Genomic DNA, 7,981 nt, shown 5'->3' with positions numbered 1-7,981 from the left:
GGGACAAACCGAGGCTTTGGAAAGTTTTGCCTTGTTGCGATGAAGTACAAAGGGTGGACAACAAAGAGAAGTGGACTTGAAAGAGGAGGTTAGAAGGAGTATGAGAAGGGGGTTGGCGGCTACTTGTGAAGTTTGCCAAAGGAAAGATGCATCCTTTTGAGTCTCAGGGAGATTAGACATTTCTTCAAGTGACAAAAAACCTTATTAACCTCCGGCTGACCTCTGAGGATTGACCTTTAACTTGTGACCCCGTCGTCGCTGCGCTTTGCTGCTGTTGGGAGTCATCAGCATGAGCCTTTTCATTACAACTAACTGGTTGTGCCAAAGGAAAAAAGGGGATTGTGAGGATTGTCTGGGGTGTGTATGGGACAGACGATGGAGGGATAGAAGTAAGGGGGAATGCACCAGAGTGAAGAGTTTAATTAGAGACGCAGCACCTTTGGTAATCCACTCTCACCCTATTCATAAAAAGGACAAGGGTGGGAGGGATGGGCAGGCAGAGATGAGAAGTTTTTAACAAGAGGTCAGAGAAACGTTGGCTAAGAACATAGGCCTTTATCAAATCCACTGGCAAATCCGCAGATTAGTTCATTCCATTGTTTTCAGGAAGCCCGCTCCCACCGACCCAGAATGCAGGAGGCGGATTTAGGAACTTTGCAAGAGCTCCAAGCCACTGAGCTGGACGGCAGGGTGTGTGTGCATGTGTGTGTTCACGTGTGTACATGGGGGGATGACACAGTGAGGAAGGGGTTGTCAGGAAGGCTTGGGCTCAAATGTGAAGCTCTGACCAAAAGATTCCAATGATCGCTCATGACTTTCTGGCCACCGTAAGCAGACGGATGGAGGGCCGCTTTCCCACTGCGACCTCTCCATAGATAATATGTACTTTGGAAACTGTCGTCCGTCATGGTTTCATTAAACCTTTTTTTGATATTTACATAGCCTGCTGAGCTGCTCTCTATACAGAGTCCATTTGGTCAAAATGTGAAATTCTCCTCCTTGAATAAACACTACGCTTTCTTCTCTGCGCAGTCACTCTACCACAACCAAAGTCACGGACATTTTATACAGAGCGATGGTCAAAACACTGGTGGACAGCAACAAAAAGAAAGTATCACGAAAAAATGACTACGTTTTCCCTCCTCTTCCTTTCTCTCCTTTTTCTCTTTACCTGTTCCTTGTCACATTGCATCTCCAGCACTATGCTTCCTGTGTTATTCAGCCTGGGGAAATGGGGCATTTGAGTGATGACAAGGACCAGGAATCACTTGCGAGCACTGAATCTGTCTTAGCACACTCGTGCACCTATTTAGAGTAGGTGTCTTTCAACTCCCAAAACCAGGGTGGAAGAGAGAAAACACATTAGCAAAATAGGCAGAAAGCCGAGACACAAAAAACAAATGATTTATTATAGCTTTCAGCAGAAATACCTGTGCAGGAGTGCAGGCCCTCAGGTGCTTTTCTTGCAGAGGATAGAGCAGGATAAGAGAGTCAGTGCTGAGAGATGCGCTGGAATGAGGAGCCTTGGAGTCTTTGGCAGGAGGCGGGCAGAGGAGATGTTGGTTGTGCACTTCACAGGTGGGGATTTTGGGGAGAGCAGAGCCACTGAAGGGTGGCTGGGAAACATTTTTGCCAAGGGGATCTCACTTGTTTTCTTAAACATCACGTATTCATGACCTGCAGGCTGGTGGCTGTTGCTCGTGTCTGCTTTCACTGATCACTATCTAGACAATACAAGAATACCTTAACACCTGTGGTGAACTGCATGGCATTATTTTCCATGTGCAAACTTACTTTTGCACACTTACTTTTTCTTCACAATGAATTTTGTGGATTTTTGCAGCAATACATTATATATATATAAGAACAATAGGTAAATACATACAAAATCCTGTGTTGCCATTCAATGAGCAAAGAATTATGTAACTAACTGGTAATAAATTCAAAGCTGATAAGTAATTATGGAAAACATTTATTAAGTGTATTCATTGTAGAGTGTACACAGACATTAGAAGTAAGGATGCAATGATATGACTGACAGTGAAAGTGCAATACAAGCTGCTTGCTAATTGTTCTTGCACCGTATTTAAAGGATGTTCATTTGGCACATTTGAACTGCCGTTGACTACTGTGTCGGAAGTAGGTGATGCTGGTAGTAAAACCATATGATGATATTACCAATGAAATAACAGTGGAAACTAGATTAAAGAGACAAAAAAGACTACTACCCGCTGAGTTGACCCTAACACAAACCAATCAGGTGTAGACACAGCCCACATAGGTAATGACATCAGGACATACGTGTATTATTTAGTGCGCTCCCTAAATTGCAATCTGAAACCCAAATTACAGATTAAATGTAACAAGGACATGAACCTTGGTTTGGATCTTGGTCCAGACTTTTAGTACAAGTGACCAAAAGGTTCCATTCACCAGCTGATATAACTGCAGTAGTGTAAAGGGCCTAAACAATTTCCTGCATGTGTCCTAAAAACTTCAGATAATTGATGGTGTTCATTGATAAAGTGAAGAGTGAGGCCGATTAGCGGGGGCGTGAGAAGAGAGGACACGTGGCAGGGTAATACAGCATGGTACATAGCGGAAACCCCACAGTTCGTGAATACGTGCAAGTATTAACCAAATTAACCGACATGAGCAAAAGTAAGTCAGTTAGAGGTTACAAATGTCTTTATAGTTTTTTAAAAGCAGTATACTTCTTAATTTGTTTGGTATTTGAAATTAAAGTCCTAGGTCGTGGTCATTGTAATGTTAAATGTGAGCATTAATTGATGCTCCTGACCTGTGTCTGACTGACTTTATTCACTGCATTGCTGCAAAATCAGTAGAGTAAATTGCATGAATAACGTACAGATGCTCCCAATAAAGTTCTTTATGAGCTGGTAACATGCTAAAGTTGAGTGTTGTCTAGCTGACTCGTAATAGCTATAAATAGCTAACATGTTTACCTCTGGACGGGCTGTGATTTCATAATAATTGTCTTTGCAGCTGCTTCTTCAAGTGAACAGCTGTCAGATGTTTGTACTTATTTGTCCGTTAGTCTCTGGGACAGATCAGGGGATTTTGCCCGAATTGGATTGCGACAAACAGGTTTTATGAGTTCCTACAATACAAACATGTGTCCAAGTAGGTCTCCAGGCAGTCCAGTGATGGCTGGGAAGACAGTTTTGTTTTTTAGGGAAAATCTTTTTTGGTATTTTTAGGACAGTATTACACATTGTTCAGTGCAGCCTATAAATCCTCCCACAAGAGACAATGTTTTTCCCACTTCCTTAACTACATTCCTGTTGCCATCTAACATATGTCTTACATATACAGTAGATTCAAATTAAGATCCAACCTTTTGAGTTAAAGTTTATTTAATGGTTTTGACCTACCTAAAAGGAACATGCCAACCGAAGCCATTTCTGGGAGTTCAAACATTCAAACATTGATATAAATTGGACACACAACTAAGTACACTTAAACAAAAAGCCAAACTTATATGCATTCAGCAAACTGATATGCATGCCGCCTGTATGCTGCTTGGTTATTATTTTACAATTCATTAAACAAGACATCCTAACATCAATGACTATAGCAGCACTCTCAATATTAAAGGGGACATATTATGCCCATTTTACCACAAGTTGATATGGTTCCTTCGGGTCTTAATGAAATGTCTGTAACATATTTTGGTCAAAATACCACAAGGATCATTTAAAACAGCACCCTTTCTACTCTGTTTAAAACAGCCCTCCTCAGATTGACCTGTTTTGAGTGCCTGTTCCTTTAAAAGCGAATGAACCAACTATTCATGGAGCTGACTAGTAGACATACTAGGGCCCAGGTTGAACATCATCAGGTGCACTTTGACAAATCCTCATAATTCCTTTTTATGGAGCTTTCTCAACCTCCTCTCTGTCTACCTCAGCAGATGAAGATCATTTCAATTTTATGTGAGATACTATATACTATTACTCTGGTCACATGAAATAGTTAATAAGACGATAGACAAGATCAAGATAGAATATTTACATTCAACTAAAAGAGTTGTGTAGACCTTAGGAAATCATAGTCGGTTCAATTATATTACTGAGGGTCCCGGACAAAAGCTGATTGTAAAAGAGTTGCGTTTGTCATCTATCACTGAGACAATAAACAGGCTTTTAATCTGAAATCACAAGTAGATTAAGTTAGCCATGCTGCTATATCAATCAGCAAGAGAAAAATAACAGGATGTATTTTACTAACTTTCTTGAAAGATGGACTTCCAGGTGTTTTTGATTTTGGGCAAAATGTTCAGATTAACTTGAGTGTAGACAAACTGTTTATTAACGGTTTGTTGAGTATTTGTAATTTAAAAGTCTTGAGTGCTGTTGTTAGCTGTTAGACCTAGAGGCCAGTGAAAGTACAGGCAAACAAAATCACCATGTGTAATCTTCAAGGCTATAAAGTACCTATGAGGACCTGCTTTACGAGGCTGTAGGACTCAATCAGACTTTGTATTGCAGTTAAACTAAACTAAACAGAGCTGCCCACAATACAAAATATAACTCTGGTTGACTAAACAAGCCTGGGGTTTTGTTTAGGTTTTGCCATAGTGTCATGGATGCCAAGTTACTCATTTGTGATGTCTGCAGCTGTGTCTGTGTATTTTCCTGTTGTAAATCGTAGATGAGGAAATGTTCAGACATGAAACTAAACACATTTACTGCTTCTTGTTGTCCTTGTGGTCAATAAGCCTCAGGGGCTCCTGCACTTTTGTGTAATTCTCCTGCTCATTCATAGAATCACACATTAGCTTCAACTCTCAGTTTTCATTTTGACGCACATCTCACCAGTGTCAGGTCCTGCTGCAGTTTGGAAAACGTCATTGGCAAATTGAAGGAAAAGTAAATATTTAACTTAAACTTAAAAATAATTTTCCACCTCACAAAGAGGACCACACACACATACACACCTACACATATGCATGCATGCGTGTTGAGTGCTAGACACACACAAACACACATGCCAACACTTACGCACGCATGCACGTTTAGTCAAAACTCACACACGTCATGTTCCTACTTTATAGAAGGCAAGTGTTTGCAATCATTTTAAAACAAGACAAGGTATAAATCTATAGTATAAATGGACCATGAATGGCCATCAGTGTTAAGCCAAAGTTTTGACCTCCTGCCACACTGCGCAGTGTCTCTCCTGCAGGGCAGCTTGTATTAGTGACAGCTAACTCGACAAAACACCGGTAGTTTCTGCTTTAGCCGTGTGGGTGTCCTGCGACGGGCATCTGTGCCAAATAATTTTGAAAGAGCAACGGCCTTTGGGAAAAAGTCCAACATTTAGCTGACCCACCAACGGTGTATCTCTGTCACTTAGTCCGATCTTTTTTAAAACGGATGGACCCCTCCTCAAGTCCAAGAAAATGGAAGCAGGGGGTTATATTATAAAAAGCTATAAGTGGCTAATGTTTTGATGCAATATTGGCATGAAAACATTCTTCTAAAATGAGGTATAGGCCTTGTACCTCACCTCCGCAAAACAATTGCTACACATGCAGTCTTGGACAAGCATCTGTCCTGTACTTTGTCTCCAAAATATTTTTTGCTCAACGCTGTCCGCTGAGTGTGCAGCAAAGGAGATGTTCACTGTTAGCTAGGTGTGTAAGCACACAGCTACACACACACACCCACACCCCTACATGCACAGCTCTGCTTTCCTTTAAAGCCACATCCTGGATCTCCGCCCTCAGGGGAGAAGATTTACACTGTGGTTGTCCTTCAGGTACATCATAAGAGCTCTGCACTGAACCCTCTACTCTTACAAACCCATAGTTTCTGACTTGGTTTACAGTATGATGGATACAGCGGAAAGAACAGAGAAGTGGAATATCTGGATTTAGCTATGGAATCATAGCAGTAGCTTTGTAGAAATGTCAAACTTGCATTTACGGTGAAGTCAGCCATTGTTTTCAGACATCAAAAGCCCTCAATTATAAAGACTAGGGGAAATAACAGCAAGAGGAATTACTTAAAACAGCAGGCGAGCACATATAGGGTTCTTAAACTCTACAGTATTCTTTGGCTGCTGGGCAAGGCCACAGGAGGAAGCAGTGGGGGGTTAATTCAAGCACCACACATTATGCAGGTTAACTGCACTCACTTGGCCTTTATCATTGTTGCTGTGTAAGGGAAATGCATGTGAAAATCTATTGTCTTTAGCCCTGGTCTTTACTCATGTTTAAATAATTTCTGGTACGGTGAACAGTTTACGGACATTGTCAAAACCCCATCAACATCCCACGATACTCAGTTTTACTGTGGCTGTATAATTTTAAACTTGACAATAGCAAGAATCTGGACAGTAACTCAGATGCATTCCATTGTGGACCAGCGGAGACATCTGCAGCAGAAACATGTGGCAAAGTGCAATTTGAAGCGTTCAACTCTCACTGAATTTCTTAAACAATAAGTGGTGTTGTTTCAGTATAATTCAGTTTGATTGCTGGTCACATTGATGCAATGCAGAATTTAAGCAAAAGATGTGGCAAGAACCAGTCAAAGTGGCTGAGCTTCACAAGGCATAGCAAAGGAGAGTAAATTAATGTGGACATACGTTGTGATACATCCACACATAACTTCATATAGGTTCAAACTGAATATGGCCAAAGACTTATATTTTGAAACTTTGTAATTTCAATGCAGATAATCTGTAAAATAAGCATTTTGTGTGTAATGCCTTAAGGCTCCAAAATCGAAATAAATGTTCCCACGTGACGCTAAGATGATAGAATTGTTTCTCTAACTAAGAGATCCATGCTACATTATTTAACAAATACTAATGCTTATACCTCAATGACAGCAAATATACATGTATGATGAGCTAAAGTACATATTTGTTATTCGCAACTGTCCATTATATTCGATTCAATTCAATTGTTTTATTCTGTGACAGCATATGCAGACAATTGGCTCGCAATAAACACCACCCACCGATCACAGGGGCCACCAATCTACAATAAGTGATGCTTCAGCTTTCTGCAGCCAGCACAGTGTCAGCTTACACATCATCAGCATTCCTGAAGTCTTGCCCAGTGCAAAGGTCTATTTACACTGCCATAATAACACAATTGTTCAAATGGGCTGTATGAAATATGAAATGAAATGGGAGAGGAATGGAATCCAGTCTTATGTGCTTGGTTTCAGCAAGGAAGGAATCGCCTGTCTCGCCTTGTTTAACGTATTCAGGCAAAATAAATCACAACGCTGACAAATGTACACTTCTTTCCTTTCTGCAAGCATATGATGCCTTTGTGTGGTTTCTTGTCACAGGGAACTCAGTCAGATGCAATCACATGCAGCAGACCTTCTTCTTAGAAATAAACAATTCACAATAGAGGTAGCACAGCACCCGATTGTAAATGGTTGCCCTTTGGGTAACTTTGCAACGTAGTATACGTATTTACATTGTGTTGCAATAATATGTCTGAGATTTGGCAGTTCCAATGACCTTTGATAAAGTTTGAGGGCTGATCGGCCAGATGCCATCATGTCTGTGTTTCATGCTCAATATCAGAAGCTATCGGTGGATTGCATTGAGTAAAAGCACAGAGAATTCATCTGTAGTGGATTTCACTTTTGATTATATAACTCCCCATGGTTGTAACTTGCCAGCCTTTCATTGACTCTTCACTGTGGATTATTTTATATGGGTCTTAATGAAACATGAAAAGATTAGACTAGCTTTTGGTCTCTACACATAAACAATTACTATGGAAGTAGCAGACACAGAGGTCTTCTCCAAAGCAGGTTTCCAAGGTACTCCAGCCAACACAAGGACAAGGGGGGGAAAGTGTTTTTGTCTGCAGCATTTCTGTAAAGCACCAGATAAAATCAGTGCAATGCCTAATGGAGAGGTATGCATGGCCTTCCTGGAACACAATAATGGATAGCCCAACAAAGCTGTTGCTAAAATAAAAACC

The sequence above is a fragment of the Limanda limanda genome, chromosome 8 (genome assembly GCF_963576545.1).
Source record: "Limanda limanda chromosome 8, fLimLim1.1, whole genome shotgun sequence".
Taxonomy (NCBI): domain Eukaryota; kingdom Metazoa; phylum Chordata; class Actinopteri; order Pleuronectiformes; family Pleuronectidae; genus Limanda; species Limanda limanda.
This window is presented reverse-complemented; position numbering follows the sequence as displayed.